The sequence below is a fragment of the Prionailurus viverrinus genome, chromosome B1 (genome assembly GCF_022837055.1).
Source record: "Prionailurus viverrinus isolate Anna chromosome B1, UM_Priviv_1.0, whole genome shotgun sequence".
In the NCBI taxonomy this organism is placed as follows: domain Eukaryota; kingdom Metazoa; phylum Chordata; class Mammalia; order Carnivora; family Felidae; genus Prionailurus; species Prionailurus viverrinus.
This window is the reverse complement of record NC_062564.1, coordinates 91,599,210-91,620,880: the sequence shown is the minus strand read 5'-3', so window position 1 is coordinate 91,620,880 and position 21,671 is coordinate 91,599,210. Positions and strand designations below refer to the sequence as shown.

Below are 21,671 nucleotides of genomic sequence, written 5' to 3'. Positions count from 1 at the left end.
CTTACTCACAAAAATAGAAGTGCTACTTGTTGTATAATTTATTCTGAATACAAGGTATGTTTCTATCTAGTCTAGAAAGATTGCAACTATGAACACAGTATTAACTTTATCTATCCCTGAAGAAGTTCAAACCTCTTTGCCATTTGCCTGAGAAGAAATAAAATGTACCATGTAAAATATGTACTATGATATTATCCATGAACCGACGTCATCTTATGACAATGAACACAAAAATAATAAATGCATTCCATGTATTAAAATATCAAAGACAGCACAATATAACAAAATTGATTATATTATTAAGAGTCCCAGACGATAATAATTAGACTGGCAACTTAGGGTTGAGGGCACTTTAATGAAGTGATAAATACAATGTATAGGTAGCATTTACGAAAACCACTGAGGGATGTTACAATACTATCAGGCTAGCAAGGGGAGTGGGGAGAGCTGTAACTACCTCTAGGCCAAAAGGAGCAAGATGAGGGAGAGGTTACTGGAAGCCAGAGATGTGAGCTGTATGCAGAGGGAGTCACTGTATGCAGTGAAGACACACTATTGGTCATGCATATGGCCAACCAACGTGACCTCGTAGTGATGGAACATGCTGTTAGATTGACCCCACTCTTCTCCTACTCTTCAGTCTTTCTGATGACTCACATTAGCCAAATCCCCTTGAAAGTCTCCAGGGATGCAACCCATACAGGACAGCCTTCTTAGATCCAAACCAGGTATAGAAGGGTAGAAGGTACATCTGGAGGATTAAATGATTTCATAAAGATATTAAAAATCGATCAAATATTTTTCTTCTTAACAAGTAGTTTTAAAATAACAATATATACCAAGGGGAAAGAATAGCGATTTGAACCAATACGTCTGAATTTGAATTCTAATTCCATTGTTTCCTAGCTGATTGACATTGGACAAGTCAATTTCCTTCTTTATATAACAGCATCCTCTATATATTGGGGACTGTAACACCTGGTAATATGTGAGGGGGTTTCAGTGGATTATAAATAAAAAGAATTTATACAAAATTGAGTACAAAACAAACATTAAAAAAATGTTTTCTTGGGGCGCCTGGGTGGCGCAGTCGGTTAAGCGTCAGACTTCAGCCAGGTCACGATCTCGCGGTCCGTGAGTTCGAGCCCCGCGTCAGGCTCTGGGCTGATGGCTCAGAGCCTGGAGCCTGTTTCCGATTCTGTGTCTCCCTCTCTCTCTGCCCCTCCCCCGTTCATGTTCTGTCTCTCTCTGTCCCAAAAATAAATAAATGTTGAAAAAAACTAAAAAAAAATGTTTTCTTTGGGGGGGCTGGGTGGGTCAGTTTAGTGTCTGACTCCTGGTTTCAGCTCAGGTCTCATGGTTCATGAGTTTGAGCCTCCTGTCTAGCTCCTTGCTGACAGTGCAGAGCCTGCTTGGGATTCTCTCTCTCCCTCTTTTTCTGTCCATCCCTGCTCTTGTTCTCTCTCCTCTGTCTCTGTCTGTCTGTCTGTCTCTCTCTCTCTCTCCTCTCTTTCTTTAAAATAAGTAAAGAAAGTTTAACAGAAAACAATGTTTTATCTTTCTTTTTCTCTATAAATCAAATCAGTCAGAATTCTTAAGTCCATGGCATCTCTCTCTCTCTCTCTCTCTCTCTCTCTCTGTCTCTCTCTTTCTCTCTGTCTATCTTTAATTTGGGTAAGAGCTAAGTGTTAAGAACATCACATCCTATTCAGTTTCACATTCTTTCAAGGCAAGAAAGAATTTGACTCATTTGAAAATTCTGCCATATTCAATATAGTTAAGAAAATTAGAACTAATTTAATGCTCAAGGACTTCTAGAAATCAAATGCTGTAACTGCATTCTAGAATTTATGCTGTTTCATGTCTTATGCCACACAGTTCTACACAGAAGAGCAATAAAACAATCTGATACAGTCTAACCATGGCAGTTCTCAGTCATCTTGGAATATGTGCTTTTGAAATTTTCACCTACCCTTGACTGGGACTTTTTAAAAATTAAATTGTATCTAATAAGAAACAGAAATTTTATTTTGAATCAGTGTCTTAGGAAACATAAGTAAAATCACAACAAATTTTATTGTAAACCTTAAATTGTTAATTATTAAATTTCTATCCTGTGTTTGAGAATATACTCATTACATTTAAAGAAGGAAATGAGCCAACATTGTACAACTAAATACCACCAGGCTAACTTACATGACAGATATCAAAATATTTTAGTGAGAAATAACATTTCAGTAGAGTTTCCAAATCTTTCTTAACCAAATTAAAATAGAATCATGAAAACATAAGCAATTATTAACCGTATTACTTCAATAATCCTTGCCAGACTTTCTCAGCCACTCCTTTAGCTGATGTCAAACAACAGGTTGGGCTACAGGAAAAAAAATGTTTCATTTCTTACTTCAAAACATAGAATTATAGATGTGAGTGAGAAATAGATAAGTGCATAGACACTTTGCTAAAATCTGTTTGTTCTTTATTTTCATAGTAACTCACATTATTTTAAATGTATCACAAAACTTACATATAAAATGTAACAAATGTCATGTCTTAAATATGTCCTAGAGCATATTTCCAAGAGAAAATAAGTAAAGGAAACTGCAAGTTACATTTATATCATGGATTTTTTTCTCTCTGAATGGTTCATATACACACTATGCAAAAGATAAAAAACTAAATGAGAAACTTAATTAAGAAAGATGCAATAAAATATAAAGCATTGATTAATAGTAAAATTTAAGCTTGGTTAATAGTAAGTATTAAAATTTATACACCATGATTGTGTAAAAAGAAATATTACTTAAGTCTTGCATGAATTATTCAATATATTGATTTTGCTATGTATAATCAAGAATAAATATGTCTGGTGATTTAGTTTTAAAAATAGTTTTAATATAGTATAGGCAGACATTAAAATTTCCATTTAACCACAACACATTTTCTAATACCATTTTATATAAAACATTTTTCTTGCTTATATTATATGCAACTGTAAAGAAAAATATCATTGTTTTTAACTAAATTGTTTTAATTGGAGAAAGAAACTCTATTTAATCCCCTATTACATTTTAATTAATATATATATTTTTTAAAACACAAGGATTCATTTCCTACCAATGCATTATAAGGAATGCTATTTTAAAATTTGAGGGACATAGATATCTTGGTTTTAAGTGGACATTTGGTATCAAGTGTCAATGTGTTCATTGTTGTCCAGTTGCTTAAATTAGGGGCCTCTGGGTGGCCCAGTCAGTTGAGCATCTGACTCTTAATTTCAGCTCAGGTCATGATCTTGTGGTTTGTGGGTTCGAACCCCACATCAGGCTCTGTGCTGATGGTGTGGAGCCTGCATGGATTCTGTCCTTCTCCCTCTCTCTCTCTCTCTCTCTCTCTCAGAACAAATAAATAAACATGAAAAAATTTTAAAAGAAAAAGAAGTAACAATTAGTCTTTTAACAGACTTTGTCTTATTTCTTAAGGTGTAGAGATTGGTGAGTAAATATTGTGTGTGCAAAAGACTATATATTACTTTCATACATACTTTAGTACTTTACTAAATAAACTAAATACTTACCAAAGGGAAGTAATAGTTGCCACTTATTTATTTTAAAGATGGATATTAGTTTGTTTGTTTGTTTTTTTCCTTCCTCTCCCCCATGGTCTTCTGTTGAGTTTCTCAGGATCCACAGAATAGTGAAAACATGGTATCTGTCTTTCTCTGTATGACTCATTTCACTTAGCATAACACTCTCCAGTTCCATCCACGTTGCTACAAAAGGCCATTATTTCATTCTTTCTCATTGCCAAGTAGTATTCCATTGTGTATATAAACCACATCTTCTTTATGCATTCATCAGTTGATGGACATTTAGGCTCTTTCCATAATTTGGCTATTGTTGAAAGTGCTGCTTAAAAAAAAAAGGAGGGAGGCAAACCATAAGAGACTTTTAAAAGCTGAGAATAAACTGAGGGTTGATGGGGGGTTGGAAGGAGGGGAAAGTGGGTGATGGGCATTGAGGCGGGCACCTGTTGGGATGAGCACTGGGTGTTGTATGGAAACCAATTTGAAAATAAATTTAATATTAAAAAAATAATAAAATAAAAAAGATGGATATTACTTGCAGAGAATAGAGTGTCAGATGATGTAGATCTGACAATATAGATTTAACTATTTTTTGAAAAAATTGACACATTACAATTTGTAAACATCAGATGTACAGCATGCTACCTTGATCCATTTACATATTATACTATAATTGCCATTGAAGCAAAGTTTACCACATTACATCATTATAGTATAGTATTACTAACTATATTCATTCTACTGTGCATTAGATCTCTATTGCTTATTTGTTACTCATTACAAGTGCATACCTTAAGTGCCATCAATCCTGTCTTCCCACCCCCAACCCCCTGGTAACCACAATTTTACTTTTTTATTTTAATTAATTAATTAATTAATTAATGTACAGGTCTGGCTTTTTTTAGATTCCACATATAAGTGATATCACATAGTACTCGCCTTTCTTTGTCTGATATTTCAATTAATGTACACAAGGTTCACCCATGTTGTTGCAAATGGCAGTATCTTTCCTTCTCATAGCTGAATAATATTCTGTTGTATATTATACCACATCTCTTTTCTACCTCTTCATCCATTGATGGGCATTTGAGTTCTTTCCATGTGAATAATACTGGCTAATGTGAACAACACTGTGATAACAGGGGTGTATATATCATTCATCAAAAGTCTGTTCATTTTCTTTAGTATATACACAAAATTGGAATGGCTAGAACATATGGTAGATCTATTTTTATTTTTTTCAGGAACTTTCATTTGGGTTTCCATAGTGTTTGGACTAATCTACATTCCCACCAACAATGTAAAGTTTTCCCTTTTCACCATATCCTTGCCAGTATCTGTTGTCTCTTGTTTTCTTGATGATAGCCATTCTAATAGGTAGTAGGTGATATTTCACTGTGGTTTTAATTTGTATTTTCCTGATGATGGTTGAGCATTTCTTTATATGCCTGTTTGCCATTTTGATGTCTTCTATGGAAAAAATGTTTATTTAGTTCTTCTGACCATTTTTTTTAAATTGAAGTATAATTAAAGTGTTATATATAGTGTTATATAGTTTCAGGTGTAGAACATAACAATTAAACAATTCTATACATTTCTCAGTGCTCACCACAATAAGTTTAGTCATCATTAATCACCATACAAACTTATTACAATATTATTGACTATATTCCCTATTCTGTTCTTTCCATTTCCGTGACTTATTTATTTTATAACTGGAAGTCTGTACCTCTGAATTCTCCTATAGATTTCACCTATATGCTTACCCACATCCTGTCTGGCAACCACCTGTTCGTTCAATGTTTTTAAAAGTCTGTTGTTGTTGTTTTTGTTTGTTTGTTTCTTTATTCATTATCTTGTTTTTTTAGATTCCACATATAAGTGAAATCATACAATATTTGTCTTTCTTTGGCTTATTTCACTTAGCATAATACTCTCTAGGTCCATCCATGTTGTTTCAAATGGCAAAATGTCATTTTTTATGGTTGAGTAATATTCATATATATATGTAAAATACCTATATATAAATGAATGTATCTATAAAAATATCTATAATATATAAAGTTTATCTATAAAAGAATATCTATAGTATATAAAGTTTATGTATAAAAGAATATGTATATATCTATAAAAGATTATATGTATCTATATCTATATCTATATCTATCTATACCTATATGCCACATATGCATGCACAAAATATCTTTATCCATTCCTCCCTCAATGGAAACTTAGGTTGCTTCCTTATCTTGGCTATTATAAATACATAATGCTGCAATAAACATAGAGGTGCATCTTTTCAATTTTTTTTTTCATTTTCTTTGGGTAAATACCCACCAGTGGAATTACTGGATCATATGGCATTTTTATTTTTAATTTTTTGAGGAACCTTCATACTGTTTTCCACAATAGCTGCACCCATTTACATTTGCACCAACCATGCACAAGGTTCCTTTTTATCCACATCCTCAACACTTGTTATTTCTTATCTTTTTGATTCTTGCCATTCTGACAGAGGTTTAAGATGATGTGTCACTGTGATATTGATTTGCATTTTCCTAATGGTTAGTGATGTTGAGTATTTTTTCATGTGTCCATTGACCATCTGTATGTCTTCTTTGAAAAAAATGTCCTCTGTCCCTTTCTTAATTGGATTATTTGTTTTTTATGGTGTTGAGTTGTATAAGTTCTTTATATTTTTTGGTTATTAATTTCTTATTGGATATATCATTTGCAAATATCTTCTCCCATTCGGCAGATTCTTTTTTGTTTTATTGATGGTCTCTTTCACTGTGTCTTCAACCCATTTTAAAATCATATTTGTTGTTATTGTTATTGGTGTTGTTGCGAAGTTGGAGTAGCTTTTTGTATATTTTGAATATTAGCCTTTATCCAAAATAAGGTGTGCAAAAATTTTCTTCCAATAGGTTGCCATTTCATTTTGTTGAATGTTTCTTTTGCTGTGAAGAAGTTTTTGAGTTTGATGTAGTCCTACATCTTGATTTTTGCTTTTGTTGTTTTTGCTTTTGGCACTTTGTCCACGAAGTCATCACCAAGACCAGTATCTGTGAGTTTCTTCCCTATATTTTCTTCCAGGAATTTTATGGCATCTGGTCTTATGTGTAAGTAGTTGATGTATTTTTAGTTAATTTTTGTGAATCTTGTGAGATAGGAGCAAGTTTCATTGTTCAGTGTGTGTCTTTCCAGCTTATTTAGCACTATTTGTTGAAGAGACTATTCGTTCTCCGATGGGCATTCTTGGCCCCCTTGTGAAATACTGGTTCACTGCGAATGCTGGGATCTAATTCAATCCATGCATCTATTTTTGTACCAGCACCATGTTGTTTTTATTACTGTGGCTTTGTAGTATAGTTTGAAATCAAGAACCGTGATGCCTTTGGCTTTGTTCTTTTTTCTCAGGATTGCTTTGGCTATTTGTGGTCTTTGTGCTTCCACATGAATTTTAAGATCGTTTCTTCTACTTCTGTGAGGAATGCCTTTGGTATTTGATAGGTATAATGCTGAAGCTAGAGATGGCTTTGGGTAGTATAACCTTTTTAAACAGTATTTATTCTTTGACCCATGAACATGGAATGTCTTTCCATTAGTTTGTGCTTCCTCAACCTCTTTCAGCAAAATCTTGTAAAGTTTTCACTTTATAGACCTTTCACTTCCTTGGTTAAATTTATCCCTAAGTATTTGACTATTTTTGATACTGTTGTTAATGGGACAGTTTTATTTCTTTCTCTGATGCTTCATCATTAATATAAAGAAATTACACTAATTTATTAAAAAAATTAATATTTATTTATTATTGAGAGACAGAGAGATACAGAGCATGAGCAAGGGAGGGGCAGAGAGAGGAGGAGACACAGAATCTGAGGCAGGCTCCAGGCTCTGAGCTGTTAGCACAGAGCCCAACACGGGGCTCGAACTCATGAACTGCGAGATCATGACCTGAGCCAAGGTCAGACACTTAACCGACAGCCCCCCAGGTCCCCCACTAATTTCTATGAGTTGATTTTGTAACCTTCAGCTTTTCTGAAATCACTGATTAATTCAAACAGTTTTTTAACTGGCTCTTTGTAATTTTCTATATATAAGATCATATTGCCAGCAAACAGTGGCAGTTTTACTTCTTTCTTCCCAATTTGGACGCTTTGCCTAATTATTCTAGCTAGCACGTCTGGAACTATATTGAATAGGAGTAGTGAGAGTGGACAATCTTGTCTTGTACCTGATATAAAAGGAAATCCTTTAAAATTTTCTCCATTGACTATAATATTAGCAGTGCATTTGTATTAGCAGTGCATTTGACCTTTATTATGTTGAGGTATATTCCTTCTATACCCAAACTATTAAGGGTTTTTAATCATGAAAAGGTGTTGTATTTTGTCAAATGCTTTTTCTGCATCTTTTGAGATGATCATGTGATTTTTATCTTTCATTTTATTGATGTGATGAATTACACTTACTGATTTGCATTAGTTGTACCCTGTTTGCATTCCAGGGATAAATGTCACTCGGTCATAGTATATAATCATTTTAATGTATTCTTGAATTAGGTTTCCTAACATATTTTGTTAACTTTTGCATCTATATTCATCAGGAATATGGTCTATAGCTTTCTTTTCATGTGAAATCCTTGTCTGGCTTTTGGTATCAATGCAATGTTGGCTTCACAGAATAAATTTGGAAGTGTTGGTTCTTCCTTGGTATTTTGGAAGAGTTTGAGATGAGTACTAATTCCTCTTTCAGTGTTCAGTAGAATTCACTATTAAAGCCCTCTCGCCCTGGGCTTTTCTGTTTGGGGAGTTATTTTGATTAGTGACTCAATCTCTTGACTCATTATTGGTCTGTTCAGATTTTCTAATTCTTCCTGATTCAGTCACAGTAGTTTGTGTGTTTCTAGAAATGTATCCATTTTTTCTAGGCTATTTAATTTGTTGGCATACATTGTTCATAGTAATCTCTTATAATTATCTGTATGTCTGTAGCATCATTTATAATGTCTCTTTTTTCATTTCTAATTTTATGTATTTGAGGCTTCTTTTTTTAGTCTACCTAAAGGTTTGTCAATTTTGTTTCTCTTTTTGAAGAACTAGCTTTTGGTTTCATTGTGACTACAGTTTTAATTAGGAGATATATATATATATACATATATATATATATATATATATGAAATTGCATTGTTTAAAAGACTAAACATCTCAATTAATAACCATTTAGTTGACACTTAGCACAATGACATGGTGATCTTATTTTGTTATTCATGAGTAAAAAGATGAATAAGGCAAAATAGAGTCAGTCTGACAGCAGGTAGAATTAGATTCTGTAGAGGCAGGGGTGTTAGTAAAAAATATTGAAGGTATAGCCAAAGCACACCCAGAACATTGACATGGAAATGACTTTAAGAGATATATCAGAGGTAGAAACAGGGAAAAAATATGATTAAGTGGATAGAAATTAGTGATAAATTTCCTGAAGTCTGGGATGGTTAATATCACATTGGATATAATTTTATCCAAAATAAGAATAAAAGAGTAATGGCAGGTTTTTAGGGGTGATAAAAAAGGGGTGATACACAGTAATAATTTTATAGTTGTTGTGGTTATGTTGCTTGTGGGACATGTATGAGTTAATTTTTAGAACGATCTAGATACACAGGGAAATATATTGCTACATAGAGTAATGTCACTACTTAAAAGGTATCATGGAAGTTAGTAGAATTGTTTTTTTTTATGTCAACAAATATTCATTCTCTATATGACTATGTTTTAGACTAAGCCTAACTGTAGACGATTAAATTAATACCTGCTTTCCACCAGGCCATCTATAGTCAAATATCAGGGTAAAGTGCAAACTTGTTAAGGCAAATAATTATTTGTAATGATTTGTAATAATATGCTATAATGATAGCAATGATGATGACTGCTGACGTTTACATACCACTTCTTATGCACCAGAAACTGTTCGAAGGCATACATTTTTCCAAGTTCTTTACATAAAGTAGTTCATACATTCCTCAGAATATGCTTATGAATTTCCATTTTATTCATCAGACATTTAGACCAGAAGATGTTTTAAGTGACTTTCAGTTGTAGCGATCAAGGGCAAGCCACCCAAGATGCACCACTTTGGCATGAAGATTATTTTGAGTTAAAAGCAATTCTGCCCCTCCCCCGTTCAAGCTCTGTCTCTCTCTGTCCCAAAAATAAATAAACGTTGAAAAAAAAAAAATTAAAAAAAAAAAAAAAAAGGGGGCGCCTGGGTGGCGCAGTCGGTTGAGTGTCCGACTTCAGCCAGGTCACGATCTCACGGTCCGGGAGTTCGAGCCCCTCATCAGGCTCTGGGCTGATGGCTCGGAGCCTGGAGCCTGTTTCCGATTCTGTGTCTCCCTCTCTCTCTGCCCCTCCCCCGTTCAAGCTCTGTCTCTCTCTGTCCCAAAAATAAATAAACGTTGAAAAAAAAAAATTAAAAAAAAAAAGCAATCAAAACCCAGCAGATTCAGGAAAAGCTCTTCACTTCCTCTTTGATCGTCTAAAAAGAATTTATATCGAGGACCTGCTCTAAGAAGAAAGCTATCACCATAGATATCTATATGTTATAATAAGAACTTCATATGGTAGACAGGGAGGAACCTAGCAAAGCCTGTTTGAGCAAAGTCCTCTCTATGTCTCATTGTTTCTGAATGGCTCAGAAAATTGTTTACCAAATGTGTTCTCTTTGTCATTTTTCTGAGAATTGAGTTTTTCCTTTTGAAGTCCTAGATCTCTATCTCCTTCTCCTTAGTTCAGATGACATAGACACCTCATTTTGCCTATCTTTGGAATGTTTGTGTGGATTCCCTTAAATACAAAATTAAATTTGACTTCCCTTTTTAATATTTCTCATGTCAATTTGATTCTTAGTGCCATTGCTGCAGCTAGAAGGACCTTGAAGGGCAGAGGGAATCCTTTTTCCTCACACAGCCCAATTAATAGAATTTATCCAGCTATAAGTAATCTTATCTTGATAGAATGTTTAAAAATGTAATTATTAGTTTTCCTTTCTATCCACAAAATACACCGTAATTCTGAAATCGGTTAATACCTCCGCTAATGTACTAGCGATTTTTTTTAGTACCATGGGATATCTTATATGAAGCAACTTAAATTCAACACTAATAAAGTAGGTCTTAATCAACTAAAGATTATTAAAATCTGATTTAAAACTGGTAACTCTAGGGGCGCCTGGGTGGCGCAGTCGGTTAAGCGTCCGACTTCAGCCAGGTCACGATCTCGCCGTCCTTGAGTTCGAGCCCCGCGTCGGGCTCTGGGCTGATGGCTCAGAGCCTGGAGCCTGTTTCCGATTCTGTGTCTCCCTCTCTCTCTGCCCCTCCCCAATTCGTGCTCTGTCTCTCTCTGTCCCCCCAAAAATAAATAAATAAACATTGAAAAAAAAAACCTGGTAACTTTATATTCTTACATTTTGAGATTATCTTTCATAACATTTAATAATGACTACATATCTTATTCTAAAATATGTTAGGAAAGGAGTGCTGATATAAAAATGAGAACAGTCCAACTTATACACCTTAAAAGACAAATCTTATAAATGATATGGCTGTTAGAAAATACATCCAATCATGTCTGTCCCTTTAAAAAATTTGAAGACTCTAGTAAAATCTGAAAAGAATCACATTGATTTCAGTTAACAAGGGAGGCTTCATCTTTGTACTAAATGTTCCTTGTAAAAATTATATATTTTTGGATACAGTTCCAGGTCCCTATGGGGTACAATCTGCATAACAACCCCTAAAATAATTGAAATCAATATTTTTCATCCCATCTTTGTTATGACAGGTCCCATCAAGAATACAAAAATTTTCCTACTAAAAAAAAATCAAAGTATAAATTTTGTGGAGCTATTAATATTTCATTAAATTTATGTTTTATAAAAGCATGTCCACTTTTAAAAAATTGAGTCATGTTTCTTAAAGAGAATTTTGTGGCTTAGTCATCAACAGTTAGGGAAGATTATAGTTTTCTATGGTGCCCACACTAAAGTATACAGTGCCACAATCCAATTAAAAAACAAAGGAACTCATAGAAAGTAAAACAGTACTTACCAAGGGCTTGGAGGAAGGGATACAGTAGTTTAATGAGTTCAGAGTTTCTGTTTGAGATGATGAAAAAGTTCTGGAAATGAATGGTGGTAATGGTGGTAAAAGATCACAAATATACTTTTGTCAGTGAATTGCATAATTAAAAATAGCTAAAATAACAAATTTTATGTTATATGTATTTTACCTCCAAAAATGCAGAAAATGAAACAAAGTGAAACAAAACAAAATAACCACAACAACAACAAATAAAGCAAAAAAACATTGCTAGACTTGTCTCCGGAGTGTACCATAAATGAATAAACCTTACTGTCACTCATTTTTTTCCTTGTTAACTTCGTATCCTACCATCCAACAGATCTTGGCCCTCAAAAGCATTGGGGATATCATTTAGCTTAATCACCTATTCTCCGTTCACTGCTTATAACTTTGCTGGTCATCTTTGTCTCTTAATATCCATGACCCAGTGGCGAAGCTATGGGCAGAAAAAGAAGGCTATGACTCTGAACTTCTGGTTCTACATCTTTTATATATAGCAGTGGCTCCAGATGGGCTCTCTTCGGTGGAAATTCCAAGGAAATTTTCAAATTCTCCAAGCAATTATCCGAGACTTTTGCTCCATAAGATTTCTGTTTAACCCATACTTACTGTCCCAAAGTAGCCTCACTACCTTCCATATGTGAAAACTTGGTATTTCATTTTTAACGTGAACTTAGATTTAAAAGGACTCGGTGAACCCCAGTATAAATGAAATTTCTAGCTTGACAACTAGCTTGGGAGCACGGAGAGGCAGAGGTAGAGCGCTGAGAGTTGGGGGAAACTTGTTTTCCAGTAGAGTTAACCGCTCACAATCAAGAGCATTTACAGGAGTCACAAGTTCAAAGGTAAATGCCTGCTTTAACTCCATGCCATTATGTCATCTAAAACTCAACAGAAACAGCTGGGAGGCTTTCAGGATTTGTGTGTGTGTGTGTGTGTGTGTGTGTGCACAAGAACTAAACTGGCAGGCTTTAAAAGGTACAAGTGAAACTTCAGGGGGCTATGTGACTGTGAAGTGATGGTAAAAGACCCAGCAGGGGAGGAGAATTGTAAAAAAGGGATGATTCTGGCAGGATCTATAGGGTAGTTAAACTGACTTGGTTGCTAAAAAACCTCCTGGGTCGGAACATCAGTCAAGAAAAGAAAAAAATATATATGTTGGTTAAAAAAAAAGCTGCGTTTAAGACTCAAAACAACATTTGATATTATTCTAATTCCCATTTTTATTGTTTTCTCACATTTCCTTTTAAAAACATGTAACATTGGAACATTTTACTGTTTTTAATAAAAAAATGTATAGGGGCTTGTTTATAAGCACAATAAACCATTTCATGGTGTGAATTATTACCCCATAATTCACACCTTGTGCATTAAATGGAGCTCAGTGTAGTCTTATATCTAACAATGCAAAGCGTATGAGTTATTATATCATAATTCACATCCTGTTGTGCTGTGCTTCTTAATATCATCTCTTTGTAAAAAAAAAAAGTATATTACTTTATGCTCATCTCTCTCATTCTTAAATTTGGGTCTATATAAATGACTTTGGAAGACTGTACAAAATGTAAGTCAAACTATACTTAATGCTGTGCATTATGATATTTGTTGTTTCTTTTACATTTGAAATACTGTTATTGCTAATTTAAATTAATATATATAACTGTACCAACAAAGGAATTCAACAGTATCTGAGTAGGCTTTCCACATATGTGGTACAAGCGGATTTATTTGTCTATTAGGTGACCTTGATTATTGTCCTTAACGAAAACATATCTGTTTGAAACTTTTTTCACAAATTGAGGCAACTGTTGTAAATTATTTAAACATTGGATGCCTCGGTGGCTAGGGCGATTCAAGAGGCATCCAACTCTTGGTTTTGGCTCTGGTCGTGATTTCACAGCTCCTGAGCCCACATCAGGCTCCATGCTGATAGTGCAGAGTCTGATTGGGATTCTCTCTCTCCCTGTCTCTCTGCCTCTCCCATGCTTACTCTCTCTGTTTCTTTTTCAAAATAAATAAACTTTAAAAATTAAAAAAAATAATTATTTAAATGTAATTTAGATGGCAAGATCACTTACACATTTAGGGATCTATTTTGTAAATATTCAAAAATGTCCTTTAATTGTTAACTCTGGAAGTAGAAGTATAATTTTGTGGTAATTTTGCCAATTTTGTTAATGTTAAATATTGTCTTTAAAGTTAAAGAGTGAAGACTAATTTTGATATACAAGTTGTTTTCTTTCTTTTTAAAATTTTTGTAATGTTTTATTTTATTTTTGAGAGAGGGAGACAGAGCATGAGCAGAGGAGGGGCAGAGAGAGAGGGAGACACAGAATCTGAAGCAGGCTCTAGGCTCTGAGCTGTCAGCACAGAGCCCGACACAGGTCTCGAACTCATGAATCGTGAGATCATGACCTGAGCCTAAATCGGATGCTTAACTGACCACACAGGCGCCCCGATATACAAATTCTTATACATATGTCTCCATGTTTGACTTAGGCAGAAATGCCTAATGTCCAAATTGAGGGCTGCTAGGGTTTTTTCTTATTAGCTTGAATTTTGCCTAAAGCTATGGCACCAGAAATCATTTGGCAAACTTTTGTTTGTTTGCTTGTTTAAGAAATATGGGGCGCCTGGGTGGCGCAGTCGGTTAAGCGTCCGACTTCAGCCAGGTCACGATCTCGCGGTCCGGGAGTTTGAGCCCCGCGTCAGGCTCTGGGCTGATGGCTCAGAGCCTGGAGCCTGTTTCCGATTCTGTGTCTCCCTCTCTCTCTGCCCCTCCCCCGTTCGTGCTCTGTCTCTCTCTGTCCCAAAAATAAATAAACGTTGAAAAAAAAAAAAAGAAAAAAAAAAAAAAGAAAAAAAAAAAAAAAGAAATAAACTGAATCCCAACAAGATTAAGCTAAACAAATATGATAACAAGACAGTTTAAATACTTCAAATTTTATGTTGTAAACTTTATGATATCTGTTGTATGATTCTCAGAATTTCTTTCTTTTACATACTTAATACTAAAAGAGCCAGTATTCAGCTTTTAATTAAGATATTATGTATATGTATATAATACCAATTTAATACCAATAAAATACTAATTTATGTATATAGTCTGTGTAGTCCATAGCTACATTTTGTTTTTTAAAGTTAAACTTTAGTCATAGTTAAGAAATGAAAAATATATTTCTTGAGCCACACTAGCCACATTTTAAGTGCTCAATATTCACATGTGCTTAGTGATTGCCTCTTGAACAATTCAGATATTGAACACTTTCAACATTGCAGCAATTCTCTATTAGACTGTGCTGATAAATACGTACACACACACACATATATATAATATATATATATTATATGTTATATGTGTGGTTTCAAACATAGAACATGTATTTTAAAGTGAATGCTTCTATTTGCTATCCAAATTGAGTAGACAACAAGAAATCCCTAGGAGCTCTAGATTAAAAACTGATCTAACGCCCTTAAAGGTATTTTAAAAAATTCATTAAAGAATTTATCTCAGCATGTTGCTTTTATTTTATTTATGTATTTTTTTCATCGGTTTGCTTGTTTTTAAGCACTTCTCTTCACCCCAGCATACTATTAGCACTTTTGGCTATGGGACTGCAAACTATTTACTTTCAGAAAATATGCACTCAAAATTCTTTGAGGAGGATTTTGTAAAGAAAACTTCAGCCCAAACAGAGTCCTCTTTTAGTTTTCAAACAGGTGATAAATTTCACTTGATTTATGCCAAATACGATCATTTTACCTTTTCTCTATGTTGTCTTAATATATTTTCATGTAATTATTGTATAGATTTATTTTTGTTGATTTATAAATGCCAATTATAGTTTGACTCCAATACTTAAGTAGACTATACTATAATTGGATTTGACTGGAGTTGTTTTTATAATTAATTTTCATGTTTGTTTGCTGAATGTATTATGTACACCTTTGAGCTGTTTGCCACATGCAATTAATTGTAGAAGATTTGACCTGATATGGTATTTTTCCTTTAATTAAAACTCCAACTCATTGCTCTGATGAAGATTGGCACTATGGAAAAGGTAAATACAAAAGAAGAGTGCAAATTAACTAGCTCCAAGGAAGTGTACACACCATGGGAAGAAGTAAGAAAAGATTAATGCCATCTAATATTTATCTTGTGCTCTGGCCTATGGAAATTATCATGACATGTTATTCATTCAAGCGCTCATCCTTTAGTCATCTGCCTAGCACCTATTACATACAAGTTTCCATGTTAGGTGGATGTAAGGCTAAAGAATCATGAAGCAATGAGAAAACCGGAGTAGCGCATAGTCATTACAAGACTCCTTAGAGCATTTTCAAGGAGATTAAGTTTTGCTGAATTAAAGTAGAGTTATGTAAAGGCAAACTTTTGAAAGCATGGTCAGTGACTATGCACTTCTCTCCAGTTGTTGGCTCCTACTAGGTTGAGTGTCTGCACAATCTCACAGTTTATGAGTTCGAGCCCCAGGACAGGCTCTGTGCTGGAAGCTCAGAGCCTGGAGACTGCTTTGGATCCTGTGACTCCCTCTCTCTACCCCTCCCTTGCTCATGCTCTGTCTCTCTCTGTCTCTCAAAAAATAAACAAACATCAGAAGAATTTTTTTTTAAATGACCATAATTCCTGCCACCCCAGTCCCCTGCTCATTCTCGCTAATGGTACCATCCGTGGATAAGATATCCAGTGATCTCTTTCTCATTCATTGAGCTCTGTTACTCCAAAGACCTCAGTTGTTTCAGCTACAAATTCCCAAGAACTTTAATCACTAAATTTACTCTATTTCTAATGTTACCAATTCTGCCTTTATCCCTTCTTCTATCTCTTTCAGCAGTAGTCACTGGATACATTAATAATGAAAATATTGAGATTAGACTATTATTTCCCATGAGGTCAAAAATATGAAAGGACATACTTATTACATCTTAAAAACTAAACTGCATTTTTACAAAATTTTTATAATTTTTGCAAAACAGATTTCTTTTTACAAAAAAGAAATTAATTAAACTTCTCCTGTTTATCTTTCAATTCTTTCACACTGGGAAAGGCATATGAAGTATAAGCCAAACTATTTATGTTATGAAATTCACATAAGGCTCTGTTTTATGAAAGTGCATCTTATACAATGAAAGGGATTTGTCAAACTATAGCTAAATATGTCTTAACTTGTCTCTTTAGATTTCTTAGAAATAAATTCAAAAACGTAAAATTATCATTTGTTGTATGATAAACTGCATGACACAACCATGGTTTTTAATCTTGCTTTGAAACGTATCAGATACACAGTTAATTACTTGAATGAAGTACCAGATTCTAATGAACTTGGCTAGCAGATGCTTCATAATTTGTGGCAAGCCACTGGTTATGTAGGATATGGAAATATACATGCATTTGCTTATTTCATTTTCAGAGCAATTCTATGACGTGGGTAGTATTATACTCATTTATAGATGGCGGCACAGAGAGGCTCAGTGACTTATCTAGGGTCATACTATTTAGGGAAGAGTTATGTTCAAATGCAAGCCAGCTCTTGCATTTTAGGGCCCAACATCTCTCTCAGCAGTATTTACTGAATATGTGATCAGAGCTCTAAGCGTGGAAATGATAAAGAACAGTTTATTTCCTTCCTTTTTTTGTTTTAGAATAAAATTGGAGGCAAAATCTCTGAGATACATCATACGAAAGAAGAATTTAGCATCCTTAAGGAAAGGAGTGACTTCAGAAATTATTCCAAGAGCAGTGTGGTAGAAACAAAGTAGGCAGAAAATCACAAAAATTGCTTCACTTTATATAATTAAAGTAGAAATAGCCATACTTCTCAAAGGCCATATCCATCTTAACCACTTATGTTCACACTTATGTTTTCCAAGGTGCATTTATCACGTATTATGATTTATGATCAAATTTATACATTTCTTAACCACCTGACTCTCTAAATGTAGAGCATTTGGTTTGTGAACAACAAAATGAAAGCTGGTACACGTTGTTGCTTTTCTTCTCCTAAAGCACCCTATCCTCTAGCAAAGTAACAATGCCTAAGGTTAATGTAGGTCACACTAACCTGAGTATTTTGAATATTTTTCAAGTAAACAAAACCAAAAAAGTAAATATGTAAAGAGCCCGTCTTGAAGCCAGTAATGATAACAGGATAGGTATAAGTAAACAGTTATTATTAAATATTTTTTTACATTTAAAAACCCCCCAAAAAAGTAAACCCTTTCATAAGGCCATGGGGCAGATAAAGACAGGAGAAGTCTAATTGCAATGTATCCTGTAATGGAATCACAGTCTGTAGAAGCTGATTAAGGTTAATTTGAATCACATCAATTTGAATTAACGTGGCCTTTGCAGAATGAACACCACCTCAGTGCCAACATGATCAATTAGTACCTTTACCTCCATACATCCGCCTGGAAAGGTTAGATTTATTAGTTTTCAAGATAACATTTTAGAATGCAAATCCATGTTACTTCATTTCCTCTAACCCACCTCAAGTAAGCACCTGAAAATTCTCAGGACAGATGTGTCTTGCAACGAAAGCCTCTACAATGTAAAGCAAGAAAGGACATCTGGGGAAAAGCACAGCCAGTTTTACTGAAAAGACACAATTTTGCGTACTTACAAATGTTGTACAAATGAGTTCAAGTTATCCAGTTAAAATTATAATTCATGGCAAATAATTGGTTATATTGTTAAGGACATAGTCATATGTTGCCCATAGAAAATGAAATTGCAAAGTTTGGAATGTCCCTATATCTTACATTCTAACTTCCCACCTCCATCTCCTCATTCTTGCATATTTTCATTGTTCGTGTTTTCACTTATCTATTGCTATGTGACAAATCACCACAATTACTTGCTTAAAATGACAAAAAAAAAATATTTGCTCATCATTCTACTCCTTGGGAAGACAAGCACGACTCATGCATTTCCATTTCATGTGGTTTCTGGGACAACTCATCGAGAGCTGGGCACAGAAAATGGTGTCACTGATAAGTGTCTTGCCTCATCTGGTACAGCTGAAATGGTTAGGGGTCGACTTCTCTCTCTCCGTTTCTTAGTCTTATTATTTAGCGTCTCTCTGTTTCCAAAGACTATCTCTTCTCAAAGGTATCTAGACTTCTTTACAATGAGTACCTTCCAAGAAAAGTTAACAGAAACTGCTAGGTCTTTTAAATCCTGGGCCTAAAAGTCATACAATATCACTCCTATCATTTTCTATTAATTAAAACACGACTCAGGACCAGTGCACATTCAAGACAATGGGAAAATGACTCCCAACTGGATGGAAAGAGGGGCACATGCCTACATGAATGGGAGAAACTGTTGGTGCCCTCTTTGTAATCAGTTGATATTACACAGCTAAGACTGAATCCTTTTCTAGAAAACTTCTCTTACATGCTAGTCAACTGAAGCTAGGTCACGCGTTCCCCTTTTGCATGTTTCTACCCCGTACCATTATACTTAACACACTTGAATGAAATGATTTGTGACAGCTTCCTTGCAAGACGATAAGAAACAAGAATATAATCAGTCCTTGGGGGCGCCTGGGTGGCTCAGTCTGTTGAGTGTCCAGCTTCGGGTCAGGTCATGATCTCACAGTTTGTGAGCCCGCGTCGGGCTCTGTGCTGACAGCTCAGAGCCTGGATCCTGCTTCGCATTCTGTGTCTCCCTTTCTCTCTGCTCCTCCCCTGCTCACATGCTGTCTCTCTCTCAAAAATAAATAAAGATTAAAGACAATTAAAAAAAAAGAACATAATCAGTCCTTAATCATCCTTCTGTCATCTGTATTTAGAGCAGTTTGAGCAAAGCAAGTGCTCAACAAACGATCACCAAATGTAACTCAAACTTTATCATGATTTTCTAGGATTATAATGGCTGACTGAGGAAAGATGAATTTGGGAATACCCACACAAAGCTCATGGTGATCATGTAACTAGAATATTTTATGAAAAAATTACAATAAAATGACATAATGAGACAAAGGTGACCTAGAAGATTGTATTATCATAGTGTGTTGCTCTAAAGGGGGTGACACAAGTCATTTATTTCTATTTGGTTTGATTTGCGTCTTTGCTGTAGCCATAATAACTCATTTTTGCTTCACTCAGTATGTATATCTGCATGTGGCATTTGTAAGTATTTATTCTCATAGTTGTAAATTTTCACAATTCTGCCCTTCACATTTCGAGAAATGTAAGAAAGGCAGATACTATAGGGAGTGGAATTTTCCTGAGGGTAAAATTTCAGAACTGAAACTTTAAGAGAGAAAACTATTCATCAAAATCCACAGACTGCACATTTGAAAGACGTGGGGTCCTATTCTTCCTCTAGCATTTCCATCTCCCGTTTCCTTTCCTCACTATTGGAAATAGTCGTGAACTTGTAATGATTCAAATGAACTATTTCAAAGCAGCAAGATGACTCAGCATAAAACCATTTATTTAAAATGCTTGAAACAGCATATAATATTGTGTTTGTTTTTTTTCTTTAATGTAACAGAGGGCTTGATAAAGCCCACAGATAACTTCCCTACTTCTTCTGAAGGTATAGGAGAAAGAGAAATAAGAATCTGAATAGAACACATTCTTTAGCCCTGAAATTTCGCCAATGAACAGAATACCTGTGAAATTCTTATGATTTTTTTTAACTGAAAAATGATTATAAGTAGATATTTTATAGTCACACTGGGAGATTCTCACATGCCAAGGATTGCGTAGATACAATAGAAATATTTTTTCACTGAGAAATCACAATGAGAAATACACAGTTACTGTTCTGTTTTAGCAGTAGCTTTGTTTATACACATCCGGATATAAGTGGCTAGTTTGCCAATTAATTTCTTTAGCTTTCTATTTCTGTTCATTATGTTGAAGGCTATAAGAAAGGTCTATTTGAAATGTGTCCCCAGAGATATGCTTTTCTACTAGAAAATCACTTTAATGTGAAACTTATGTTAGACAAAGGAACATGAACACAATAAATAAGTTTACAATTTTCTTCCAGTTATTCACATGTGTTGAGTCACATGGTTGGAAACTCTGTAGCAGGAACAGGACAAAAATGCAAAGCAAGGAAAAATTTGCCCAGTGGTGGTGGTAGTTGTTTGTTGTTTGTTTTTGTTTTTGTTTTATTAAGCAGGCTAAAGCCTAGGCCCCTCCCACACAATTATGCAAAGGTTGGGGTGAATGGAGCAGCTATCAGTGCATGCTCCTTTTTCCAAACTGGTCACCAAAAGAAAGGAAGGGAGGGGAATGGCCTACCAGAAGACTATTCTCTGAGACTAGCCCCTGTGGTTAATATAAGAGAAAAATGAGACTGGGCAATAAAACAGGCAATACTAACACCTCTTGAACACCACCTTTCTGGCACGGTCAATGTCCGTGGTCAAATGTCCATCTTTGCAAGCATTCTAAACATATAATTACTCAACAGAAAGCAAATACAATTTTTATTTTTACTAACACTACATGTTTCATTATATTTTCTAGAGTAGATTGAATGTTATAAAAATATCATGAAAGTTTCTTTTAGCAAACACTGGTCTGAATTTAAAATATTGACATCTAGTGTTGAAATATGTTGACATAAATGTACTAAAATTAAAAATGTAACAGATATTCATCTGCATTTTGTTTAGCTGAATATGTCTGTTTTCTTTTTAACTTGCATCCGAAGAACGCTGTGGTTTTTATCTATTTCCTGTCACTCCCATTTAATAATTATGTCTGTTGTTTGTTCATCTTAGCACATTTCATATTCATCAATGCAAATAGCCTGTGTTTATTTATGGAACTCTAAACAATGCTTGAGTAAACTATTGGGTGCTTCATTCCATTTAACACATGATTGCTGTATAAATCTCTGTCCCTCAAATTCCATTTAAGCACACAAAATTAATACATGTATGACTATACCACGTA

The 21,671-nt window shown here is 34.5% G+C and overlaps 1 long non-coding RNA gene across 1 annotated transcript; it reads right to left on the bottom strand.

Moving 5' to 3' along the window:
- Positions 1–3,864: 3,864 nt before the first annotated feature.
- LOC125164649 (uncharacterized) lies at positions 3,865–19,349 on the bottom strand. The gene is made up of 3 exons (XR_007151846.1): positions 18,238–19,349; positions 11,697–11,766; positions 3,865–3,908 (listed from the first exon to the last, which is right to left on the bottom strand). It is a non-coding gene; the product is annotated as an uncharacterized LOC125164649 (long non-coding RNA).
- Between the last annotated feature and the right edge of the window lie 2,322 nt (positions 19,350–21,671).